The 13354-nt window shown below is 41.8% G+C and overlaps 1 protein-coding gene across 3 annotated transcripts in view; it reads left to right on the top strand.

Annotated features, from left to right (window-relative positions):
• The window catches only part of tspan4a (tetraspanin 4a), a 168438-nt gene that overhangs the window by 112197 nt on the left and 42887 nt on the right, over window positions 1-13354 (top strand). The window lies entirely within an intron of this gene.

The raw sequence follows: 13354 nt of genomic DNA on the forward strand, positions 1-13354 counted from the left end.
TGATGTCTGTCACAACTGCTCTTTGTCATCTACGTGTGTGTGCGTGTGTGTGTGTGTGGTCCTTGTATAGCTATATGGGGACAAATCCTTGGAAAAACACTGACTTGTGCACACCGTATGCATCTGTGTACCATGCTCAGCAGTTATGTTACTACAATACATTGCTGGCACTTGTAAGTTATTAGTGTAAATACATTGTGTGTAGGAGATCAACAAAGGTTTGCATATACTGTACTGTATCAGCCAAAGCTGGAAACTATAAATAGTAAAACGATTCATTTATGTAACAGAAATCAAACAAAATGGCTCAGCATAGGGGAAATGATTGTTATCTCTGTGGGAATAAGTGGTGGTGTCGTCTTTCGTCTGATCAAAGATGGTTCCCCAATTACAAAACAAATGCCTGTGCCCTGCCAGGATAATGAGACATTGTAGCTCATGAATCTCACGTATCAGAAGGGAAAGGGGGACAGCTCATTAGACAATGAAATACAAGGAAAATGTGCTTTATAGCTGTATATATATATACAGTGGTACCTCGGTTCTCGACCACAGTCCGTTCCAGACGGCCGTTCGAGAAGCGATTTGTTCAAAATCTGAATCGATTTTTCCCATTACAATGAATGGAAAAGGAAATAATGCGTTCCAAGCCTTATAATAGGCTTTTGTAGGAGTGAATGTAGAGTGTCTGCTGCAGGTGCGCTGTTCCTCTATGTGTGTGGCCGCTGCATGTGGGAGGGGTTGCCGAGTGAGTGACGTCTCTCCAGAAGTGAAGAGGTGCCCGGTGCGTGTCCAGCTCTGAATGTGCGCTTCTGTGCAGTTTGGCTGTGACAAAGTCATAAACCAAGTAACGCTCTGTCCCAGACTCGCCTCATCCCTGTCCCAGCTCCAGCCCACAACAGGACATCAAACCCTGGAGTGTGCTCTCCAGCCTCAGAGGTGTGGAGAGTGAGCACCTCCCCTGTGACACTCTACCACGGTCCAGTACAGCGACAGGAAAGGTTTTACACCTCAATATGAAGAAAAAATAGTCAGCAAAATTTGGCTAACAGGACACGTCTGCATACAGAGGCTGCGTTATACACAATAACAAAGCGCGGTGTGGGTCAGCTGATCGGTCCACGCACGTTATGTTTCTTCCGGCTTTTTTCGGGGCCGTTAGAGTTCTGGATTATCGTTCGAAATCCGAAGCAAAAAGAAATTTTTGTTCGAAGTCCGATTTGTTCGAAGTCTGGGACATTCGAAAACCGAGGTACCACAGTATATATATATATATATATATATATATATATATATATATATATATATATATATATATATATATGAAGATAGATTCTCCTTTTTTTTTCTCCACTTGTCAGGCTGCTCTTATCGAGCGTATGAAGTACTGTGACCCATCGTCTTTGGTGATGGACAGCTGGACAAATGAGGTCAGGTCTCAATGGACTGTAATCCTCTCAATAGTACAGCTCATATTCAAACCTTGATCCAAAATCTGATCAAGATTACAGGGTTAGGGAGCGACAGTAGGATATGGAACTCATGTGCCATTCAATATGATTATTTAATGATCGACTCATCCATTTAGGTTACGCTTATCTAGTCATCTCCTTAAATATATCACTTGCATGTTTTATATATAAAAATACATTAGGTTTTGTACGCATTATTTTTCCATCACTTGTTGAGGCAGAGGAGAATGTTGCAGGTAACATTCCACAGAATGGTAGGATCACGCAGTTGTTGGCGACTAATACTCATCGATTTCTGTGGAAGCTTGTGGCGTAGCCCGACTGTGTGCTGGGCAGTTGTGTTATGTTACCTCTGTTTACAGAAGGTTTGGAAAAGGCTAGAGATCAAAGTCATTCAGCAGGTTGGTTAAAGGTTATGACTCCCAGCCAGTCAGTTGAAGATACACAAAGTGAAACACCCAATCATAGACTTGCAAGAAAAGTGAGTCACGTTGCTCAACAAATGCTGGGACTCAGGTGAGGATGGTCTGTGGATGGACTTTGATGCAGACTTGGGAACAGCCTCAGCCACAAAGCTTAACACACTGGTGTGGACGTTATTAAGTTGTAATTTCAGCCCAAATCCAATACTCCTATTTTGTGTTGAAAATAAGAGTCTGTTGTGGACATGGACTCCATTTTATCCTGGCGTACAGCTTATTAAGGCCATGTTTCACACCAGTGAGCTCGGACATCCAACAGCGAAGGCCACAGAGGAGGTGTGATGGGGCTCTGACCTTATATTGCCACAAATTTGTTGGATATGTGAGGTAATTTTGGGGGAACAAAATAATTATTGGAAAGATTGTTTCTCCTCACCCTCACTGCGCCTGGGCTGCAGGAGCAATACATCTTTCCCAAGTTGTCATGTGATCAGCCTTTGTTCCATATATGCTCAAGACAGCATGATTCTGAAGGATATTGATTTTCCTGTGCGCTTGACGTGATTGTAGAGCCAGTCTTACTGGTTATCGTCTGTCCACAAAGAGCCTTTGCAGCTTTCACTGCGAGCAGGAAACACAGAGGAATAAGCAAAAGCAATCAATCCTTCATTATTGTTAGAATCTCTGCGCAAGCTGTGGCATCAATTCCTGCTCAACGTGCGCACTGACGCCTGAACAAGTCATGATTCAAATGTCCGCCACCGTCCTGGCTCTGGAATACTTTTTGAATGTGTTTTGGCTTCTCTTCTTGCTCTGATAGAATGTTGTGTACACCAATGGTCAAGTACAGGCCCAGTACAGATGAGCAACAAACATGGTCTTCACAGAAACATCATGGGCTCTTCCTCTGGTGTTCACAAATCAACGTCGTGAAGACACAGTTGATGCGACCTTGTGTTCGATGCAGAGCAGCTGTGCGTCATTCACTGTGAATGTATTCCACTGGCACATTGAATGTGGCCATTCCATTTCTTAGATATCAACAAAGGAAGACGTGAAACTCAAGGCTCATGGTCTTAAACCCATGGTCATGCCATGTTGACAAAATCACTCCCATAATGCACTGCAGCAGCTCCAAGAGTGAAGGATTTAAAACAGATCTGGATGATCTAAGTCTGAAACAAAGAGTCAAAATCAGAGTCATAAAAGGCAAAGGAAAGGATGTTGAAGGTAGTTATGTAACTACGACTGCAATGGGAAAGACTAGGAAAAATATATGGTGGCTAAAATGAACTCTGTGACGGAGTTTATAGAAAGTTCCGGGATAAAAAATAAATAAATAAAAAATAAACAAAAACAGCATAGCAAACTCAATGGAGCAGAAGAGTGCAAGTAACAAAGTATATTCGGTGCACAAGAAAATTCTCCTTTGTCATGGATGCTTTGGTCATGACTCGGAGTGGCCCCATACCACTTTTCCACATCTGACACCGATACTGCAGCCCTGCGGATCGGTAGATCCGATACGACGCGTCCAGTCATATAGATGTCAATGATTACGGATGTGAATTACTGTAAGGACACCTAAAACACTGAAGCTGTGTACAACTGCTTTGGGTTTATTCCAACGTAAAACGTTTGACAACATAAATAAAAATGCAAAAGAGGCAGTAATATTGAAATAATTAAATGAAACAACAATAGTGGGCTATACACAGCCATCGTAAAATCAAAAGTACATCATGGCATGTTACGGAACATGAAATCAGATGGATAGGACGGGTCTTTGAGTAGAATCCAATACCCGATCCGGTCATTTTGGCCAGGCTGAACTATCCCTAGTCATGACATCACATTGTACAAAGCGGTGCACCTGGGACTGGTACACTGGAAACTGTTTTCTCTCACTCTTAATCTGTTGCTAGGATCAATAAATTACCTTTTCTGTTATTAATGAATTGAAATGAACTTGTTTAAGTCCCAACCTTTTGACACATTCAGTTGTAAGAAGTGCTGTTAATCCAGTGCTGCAAAGATGTGAATTTCATTTGAGAATGTTGAAGCCATATATGCTGGATGCAAAAAGGAACAATTTTGAGATTCCGTTTTGGTTGCGAGACTCAAACCATTTCAACGAATGAGAATTGAATTGAATTGAATTTTTTTTCCGTTTTTTCTTGGGTTAGTTACTGTGAAAGAATAAATGAAAATGCAAAGAAAAAACTCCTAAAGTGGCATATGGATGTACGTGTACAGATGGTGGGTTTTGCAACAGCTAATTGCATCACAAGGGCAGACGCACTAGCTAAAGTGCTACCTTTATAGGCGGAATTTTCTTTTCCTTCTTCATTTCAACAGTGATCCTCATACTTCCTCTGAGCACTGTCTTTCGTCAGAGTCATTTTGAAGACTTTTTCTTTCAGGGACAAAGATGAAATAATGTGGCATATGTGATGTACAGAATGATGAGTGTTTGCACTTGGCGAGAGACTCCTCACAAAGACATGCCTGAAAACCTTGTTCTTGAACAGGGGCTGTCATGCATTGAAAAAGGTACTTATGGTGCTCTTACGAAACCCAAATACAGTGGTGCCTCGGTTTTCGAACGTCCCGGAATTCGAACAAATCGGATTTCGAACAAAAATTTTGAGATTTTTCGCTTCGGATTTCGAACGAAAATCCAGAACTCGAACGCCCCCCATAAAAGCCAGGAAAAACATAACGTGTGTGGACTGATCAGCTGACCCACGACGCGCTTTGTTATTGTGTATAACACAGCCTCTGTATACAGACGTGTCCCGTTAGCTACATTTACTGACTGTTTTTTCTTCATATTGAGGTGTAAAACCTTTCCTGTCTCCGCACTGGACCGTGTCTACCACGGTCTTTTTCCATTCATTGTAATGGGAAAAATGTATTCAGATTTTGAACAAATCGCTTCTCGAACGGCCGTCTGGAACGGATTGTGGTCCGAAATGAGGTACAACTGTAGCTTAATTTTTTTCCACAGCCTCAGGAGAGAGGGACTGGACACAATATGACGAGAAAGTTAGTGGTAAAAACAAAACAAAACAAAATATATATATGTAAGAATATGTTAAAATATGTATATATTTATATATGTATATATAAATAATATGTTAAAATATGTATATGATTGGAGTGCCCAGAAAACTAAACAAAAAAGCATCCACAGTCCCATCAAGCGCAGAACACAGGCGCTGCAGGCGTGTGAAAAGAAGGTCACCAAATCTTAAAAAGGGCTGAGGCAGCGTTACAGAAGTTCCTCTAAACCACACGCTGTCACTGTTCAGTGCAAGATAACATGGTGCCTGAACCAGGCGAATGGACGGGTGGTGATTGTTTAGTTGTCTTCAGGTGAGCCTTCCTGCACGGCTGAGACCTGAGCTCCAACAAATCCGTCGTAAGATAGTCGAAAAATACATCCAAGGACAGCCAACAGAATCTGATCATGAGGTCAGACACCACAGCCACATGAATACTCAGTTCTCTTCTAAAGCTGATATTGACTCTGGCCTCAGTAGTTGCATCCTGGAGAAAATAAAAAAAATCTCAAAGAGGACTGAAACAAAATGAATAATGACAAATTATATTATATACAATTATGGATGACTTGTTTGTTTGAGTTTTTTGAGTGGCCAAGAATGCAACTTTTAATTTTGAGATACGAGTCATTTCCAGAGATGGCTGTTATCGTCGGACCTCTTTCAAAAGTATCATTTATTTTCCCTTTCTTCAGAGTGTATTTTTATCCTCCCAATCTGACGAATCCTTGGTTCCAGAATGTTGCTCAGGGGCAAAACATTTGTTGAAACTTGAGTCGAGTCGATAACGTGTAATTTCCATCAATGCAAGTTGACACTCTTGAATTATTCGAATGTGGATTCAGCAGCAACAGTCCACCAATTAAACAGACTATTTAAATGTTCAATTCTATGGTGGAAGTAATCTGGTCTTTAGGGATGTGCACACCCCTAGTGGTGCTCGAGCACCAGCCCTTTTTCCCAGAATGAGAAAAATGGCCCTTCTGGAGCCCATTTATTTTCTTCATTCTTAAGTTCTTGAGGAAAAAAAACGTAGTTTGTCATAAATTCCACCCAAATGTAGGCTTTTATTTGTGCTTGTGTGAGAGTCGCTCCGCAACATGCACTGTGGTGCTCACCAGCCTGTGCTGCTGCCAGACAGGTAAACACTGTATTTGACCAAGCCACTTCAAGCCAGAGTATTTATGTGTTTTGTTTGGCTCTATTATTTGGTCTTTCAAAAGCACCCTGAGTGGCCTTGTTATTTACGTTTGATCTTTTGAACTGGCTCATGGTAAACTGCATTGTAAAAGACTATGGCCGGAGGCGAATCTGCAACACTGGGTCCTTTAGGGATGTGCTCTGCCCATTATGCTTCTGGAATATTTTTTGTACATTTACTCTTGAGTTTTAATAAAGTGATGGGGAAGAGATGTGGAAAATGTGTTTTTGTCACAATAGACATAATGAGGACGATTCATTCTGTGTGCATGTTTGTTTTAAAGTTTACTTTTTAAAATCCAAACAAACCGCCACAGCAGCAACAACAACAAAAACAAAAATAATAATCATCATTTTCTGCAATGGGTGTTCTTTTTTGGCATCAGCACCAGCCCCCCCCAAAATGTCTGTGCACGGCCCTGCTTGCCTTCATTTATTATGTATTGTGATGAAGTATGAGCTTATATAGCGAAAGGTACTCTGGGTTGCTGTAACGCTGTTGGCACGAGTGTTCGGTCTGATCCTGGGGGTGATGACTCTCTGGATGAAAGCCCATCTGCCAGAGTTTGTCACGACTCAGAGTTTTCCAGGACAAGTTTCAGGGTAAAGAAGTGAAGAGTTGACTAGGAGCTGGCATGTACGTTCTGTTCATAGATGATGTGTGACACTTACATCAATTTCACACACCTTCACCAAAAATCCTCTGGTACTTATGTAATGTTAAAGTTATATTTATGCAAGTAGATGGACTGCCAAGACATAAATAAAAGAAGAGATGAGAAAAAAGGAATTAACTCTGCTAGACTTCAATGCTGGAAGGAGGAGTTCATAAACTGATTCATGTGAGCATCAGCGTGACAAAAAAAAAACATGTTGAAATGATCTCCATTGCCCGCCAATGTTTTCAGAAGTACAACCTTCACCTTCACCTTCACCTTCTTCTTCCGCTTATCTGGGGTCGGGTCACGGAGGCAGCATTCGGAGCAAGGAAGCCCAAACTTCCCGGTCCGCACAAACCTCCTCCAGCTCCTCCCGGGGGATCCCGAGGCGTTCCCAAGCCAGACCGGAGACATTATCTCTCCAGCGAGTCCTGGGTCTTCCCCGGGGTCTCCTCCCGGTAGGACATGCCCGGAACACCTCCCCAGGGAGGCGTCCAGGGGGCATCCGGATCAGATGCCTGAGCCACCTCAGCTGGTTCCTCTCGATGTGGAGGAGCAGCGGCTCCACCCCGAGCTCCTCCCGGATGACCGAACTCCTCATCCTATCTCTAAGGGTGCGCCCAGCCACCCTGCGGAGGAAACTCATCTCAGCCGCTTGTATCCGCCATCTCATCCTTTCGGTCACTACCCAAAGCTCGTGACCATGAGGTGAGGGTGGGAACGTAGATCGATCGGTAAATCCAGAGCTTCGTTGTGTGACTCGATGCGAACGGCAATGCAAACCAAGTACAACCTACGATAATGAAATGCCATCCAAGATGGCTCCTAAAGCATGGTTACATATTTAAACTGCAGAGTACAATTTACAGTCATCCATTGACCTCTCTGTGGTTTTGCACTTTGGGAGGAAAACCTGTTCTAAGAGTAATCCATGAAGATGTACTGAAAATGAAGGGCTGCTGGGAATGAAGTAAAGAGCACTACGATTCTCTCACTGGAGGTATCTGCTCTACAAATATCTCCTGTTCACACGTCCTGGAAAATCAAACATGCCTCATCATATAGATCCTGCCTTATAGAGCCTCGGTGGGTGTCTGGTAGCTGAAGGCTGTAATCCAAGGGTAAATGAGCATTTGCAATGCAGGCACCTTGTCTCCCAGAAAGCTTGCCTGAGTTCTTAGTGTTTCATCTTTTAATCATTTTAAAGACAGGCCTTTATGGAAGGTCAGGTGCTTTCAAGCATTCATTATTAATCGTCTTCCGCGCGCTAAATCCACTAGATTTTTTTTGCTGGTCTTCCAATGATGTAGTGAAAAATGTTCCGAAACACAATGGATTCCCGTGATATGGTGAGATAAAGCAGAGAACCTTCAAAGGATAATACAGTCCTTTGAAAAACATTTCTATTTTTTTTCTTTGTACTAAAACAAAGAATAAATAACAGCAGCTCAGTGTTCTTGATTTTGTGGCCTATTGTTTTCTTATCAAATAAATCTTCCCTGAAAGCTCCTGCTGCAAATAGAATTGTGTATTTCGGTTTGAATAATGACAATTCAAGAGAGAAAACTGTTGAAATCACACGGCTGTGCTCTAATGGGAGCCCAGACTTTGTTTAGAATCATTTATCACAGTGAGACACACCGAGTGTATACCAGCACAAAAAGGCCATAACTTTTGTTTCCAACTTTCAGGAGATAAATTTAGCATTTTGTGTGGTGTTTGTTTTTTTTTTCCTCCTCAGGCCCAGACTATTAAGACCAGGAAAGCTGATTAAATGTTTATTGCCTGTGGTGCTGCACACTACAAACAAGTGATGAACATCTTCCTTGCTGTGCAGTTCTGCTGTTTGTTGTTGCAGGTGCTGTTTCAAAAGAATCCCGAGCATTGTTTATTGTTCGGCGAGAAAACTTGCCTTGCAAACCCTCGCTTTAAAGTATGTCTTATTAGTGTAATAATAAGGAGTTACAGTATTTTAATATTGCGCTTTAGTCGTCGAACAAAACGCTCAACAGATCGGCTTTTGACAATCTGCTATTCTTCAAGGTGATTCAAAAGCTTGTAATGTTCAGCAACAGCAATGATGAATAATTCTGCCATCAAATGGTCCCATTTAGTCAGTCGACCGCCTGTGGTCCACAGAACCGGAGTTACACTTGTTATTAAGAACAAATGAATGAGGAAAAGCGCAGCAGGCCTGAGGGAACGACTTTATTTGTTTTCAGAGTAGTTGAAAGTCCCAGTTCTTCACTCATTACAATGTCCCTTTGCTCACGTTTCAGCAAAGAGCGAACCAGTAATATCCAGGGAGAAGTTGTGCAGTGCAGCGATGGGGCCGAACAAGTGTAATCGCACATTTGTATTCTCCATTACCAAGACACATGTGTGCTTTATATAATAAATAATAGACAAATAGTGAGGTTAGTTGAAGGTACAACGGTAGCTACAGAGATCAGACTGGAGAAATGACGTGTCAACAACGAGAAGTTCTCAGAAAATGTTTTCAATCAGTCAGGAGACCCAGGTGTATTGTGTTGTAAATTGATTGACTATTAAAAATTACAATTGCATGCCCACAAGGAAGTCCAGAATCAATCAAACAATGCAAACAGGACCATGGCCAAATGAAACAGAACCAGGAGTCTGCATCAGACTTTCATCATTTTGCACTGAAAGAAGAAAACTACAGGTGTAGAGAAAAAACACAACAAACACGCGGAACTACGAGGAAATCCAGGTGCAAGATAATGAAGAAAAAAGGAACAAAAGCAATGGCACACAAGAGCCCAAGTCAAGCCAAGCAATACAAACACACTGCAGTGACTATTATTATTATTATTATACAGTTTGAAATTGTGTGTTCAGCTCATAAATTTCCCTTTTAAAGATTTTCAAGTTTATGAACTGAAGTTTTTTCAGATTATAGTGTAGTCATTTCACCGCCTTTTAGATAACCTTGCCCTGCAGCTCACTCACTACTCTTGTATTGAACAGTGAAAGTGGTTTTTATTTGAGAATAGAATTAAAGGTTAAATAGATGTTTTTAAAAAGGAAGAGGTCATAATCTGCATCTGAATTGTTGTTTAATTAATTATGCAGTGACAGTGATATCTACTCACAACCGCTGCCTTGAATTTTGTCATTATTATTATTATGATTAATTATTTATTTTATTTTTTTAAATTCTTAAGACCTGAGCTTTTCTTGAGTTCTGCTTCTTGGACTTACTAACTAAACTTCGTCTTGTAAGGAAAGTTGTTTTTGCAAAGAAGAATGGCCTTGTTTGTGGACAATTATTGTTCACAATAAAAAATAATATAATAATTCCATTATAACTATATGTCAGGAATATAGACGAATATATAGACAGATAGGAAAATAAGGAAAGAAAAAACTTTATAATAGTGGTGCATCACATTACTAGGCTGTGATGGAGGTTATAAGAATCTGTCGTTGCTAGATGTGTTTGCATAGATAGAAAAATGTTTCTGGGCTCAATATTTTTCAACCTTCAACTGAAGACAAAGTTCTGCTCAACTCGGTCACAGTGATGGAGGCTTAGGTGGAATCTTCTCTGCTGAAGTCCACTAACATCTTATGTTTCTCCTTCCCTCTTTTTCTGGCTCACTGGACCCAGTCTTTTACAGGAAAATAGATTTTCTGTCACGGCGTGTCCTTGGACATTGAAAACACATTTGAATATTTGATGCCTCTTTATCTAATAATCTGCTGTTTTTCCGTCATGATACTCCTGAACTGATTGATTCTGAAGGATCTCACCCCTCCTTGGCTCAGACAGCCGATTCTCCCATGTGAGCCACGTCTTAGTAAAGCCGCTGATGGATGAGCTCGTAACTGTTTTAAGCACTCACAAGGGGCTACAGGAAGACAGATCACCCTTCCGGCTCATCTCGGCCACCACAAAAGGGCGGGGAGAGATGGGTATGGTCTGGAATAAAATGTTGCTTCTTCACCAAACTACAAAGTAGGAGTAAGAGGCGTATATCATCCACATCCTGATGGTCCCACCGTGTCCCCGCGTTGCACTCTTGAACTGTCACTTAGATATATTGACACGAAAAGATCTACGGCAGCGAGACCACTCTTATTTATCGACTCCATCAACTAAAGGCCTAAGAGCAGTTAGTCTAAATGATTAAACTGAACTTACTTGGTTTGCCAGAAGTTTTTCATTTACTGTAAATGCCACCAGCTCTTACAAGGCTTTTAATGGCCATTAAACATGACAGTGGGGTTGTTAAAGCACAGTGAGTCAGTAACTACATGGCTCATTACAGGGAATGGTGGTCACATAAAATCGGGTGAGTTGGGACGAATAAAGGAAGACATTTACACCTATGTTGCGTAAAAACAAAGGAGGCTTAGTTCGCATGTTGAAGCGTGTTATGCCTACGACATGACAGCTATGGGCTGGGGATGAATGATTGTCAGATCCCTCTTGTAAATTTCTCTTTCTGTTGGTTGTCAGGTGAAGCTGGCTTCTTGCATTCTGATCTCTCCCTTCCAACATTGATCTCAGTGGGGGCCACTCATAGGATGAAGTGGGACCAAATCTGCTCTGTGGCTATGTGTGGCAATGACTCGTGACTTTAATTCTACGTCATAGATTTGTTCCTTCATCAGAAAAACATGGTCAGAAACAGTGCCACTCAGTCAAAGAAAGGACTTGAATATCAAAAGCTCGAGTTGGCAGCCTTTGAAATTTGATCCCACTGCTTTCCTTTCGAAAGTCATCCACTTATAATGAAAAGAATGCTAATTAATGCAGACAAGCTCTGGTATCTATTGAGAATCTGACTTACCACACATCCGAGCTGAAAACCAGTCAAGGTCATTTCAGCTCAGAAAACCAGTCAAGGTCACTTCAGCTCATTCCTTCGCAAAAACATGTTACATGTTAGTTCTGCTCAGTACAGCAGTCACAGTGTAACCATAACTCAAGTATTGTTACATCATCAGAGTCCAGCATTTACACAACTTCAGTCTTAGCAGATGCTTGACTCAACAGGAATCAGATGGAAGCTTTGGGAGTCTTCTTGTGCCCTGTAAATCAGTGGTTCTCAACCCCTGGGTTGGGGACCGGTACCGGTCGGTGGATCAAATGGTACTAGGACGCACAAGAAATAATGAATTGTTTTCCGTTTTGTGTATTATCTGAGTCTGAAGGATCTTTTACTTTGGAAAATGACCGGAATCTCTTGGCGAAGCCTCGGTCACATGACAGTCCAAATTTAAACCACTAGCTCGCAAAATTTGCGAAGCGGAATAGGCTCAGTGAAGAGACAGGAGAAGAGCCCATGACTTCCAAGAAGAAGGAAGTTTTTAACAATCTTGAAATATGGTGATTTAAAAATGTCATGTACGTTATATTCGGTTTTGTGGTCTACCAGAGTCAGAGAGCATGAGGGCGCTGGTTGAAGAGAAGAGAGTATGTGAGTCTTAGTGGGCACACTAACATGACGGGTCAAAGTGTCAACTTCATTCCCCCGGGCCACGTTCCAATTGTCAAGCATTGACCGGTCAGTGGTGATAAAACAGTTGGGGACCACTGCTGTAAATGACGTCCCATAGACGAACAGCCAGCTAAGGTGAGGACGGAGGTGGCCAACCGAAGGAGAATGTGGAAGGCAGCGCTCAATTCAAGTTATTTGGTAGCCACACGACCTAGCATTGATGAAGTCCACCATCATGACAACACAATAGTGAGCAGATTGATTTGGACATATGTAGACCTCCAATACAGCGTCTTCATGTTCTGAAGTCGATTCTATTTTAGCGCCACAAACGCCAAGGATGTGGTTGATGTTGGTGTAAAAACAATTAAAAGTTGTTGGATCACAACAAATCCCCTTTTCACACCTCAGCTTAGATCACTGTGTCAGGTGCTGGAAGTGCAAGACAGATGTATCTTGCACCTTTGTTTCAGGCCGTCATTATTCAGGCACATATATGTATATGTCACAAGGTCGTCTTTAAGACTTCAGGTGCAGATCACCTGTTCGGACCTTAGTCAGGCTAAATGTTTATATGCTGTCTTAATCCAACAACAACTTTATCCAGGTAGTGTTTTCCATCCCAATAATAATAATAATAACAACAACAATAATAATAAAAATAATACATTTGCTGGGGCGACATGAAATTGTGGTAACTTGACCAACTTCCAGTGTGTAGTGAGTCCTGAGCGTGAAAGAGAGAGTGCCTGACAACAGCTGCTGTGGCTCCAGTTTCCCTCTTACTAGCGCCGTCTGGGAGCGTGATGCAATTCATTCTGAGCTGTTGCTGTTGTCTACTGTGATTTCAAGAAACCAGGGCCAAATGTCGTGATAATGAAGATATGCAGGGAGGGCTGCTGGCCTGCTGACTCTCACCTCTGGTTCTGTTCACTGGGTTCTGACCTGACTTCTGCAGGCTTGTTGGACCCTATTAAAAATGACATGAAAGTGTTTTGGTTTTTTTTTAACTGACAAGCTGCACAGAGTCTGGTAAGAAGTGAGCCCAATGATGTTTAGTCCAGA

Source organism: Synchiropus splendidus, chromosome 5, assembly GCF_027744825.2.
Source record: "Synchiropus splendidus isolate RoL2022-P1 chromosome 5, RoL_Sspl_1.0, whole genome shotgun sequence".
Lineage (NCBI taxonomy): Eukaryota > Metazoa > Chordata > Actinopteri > Syngnathiformes > Callionymidae > Synchiropus > Synchiropus splendidus.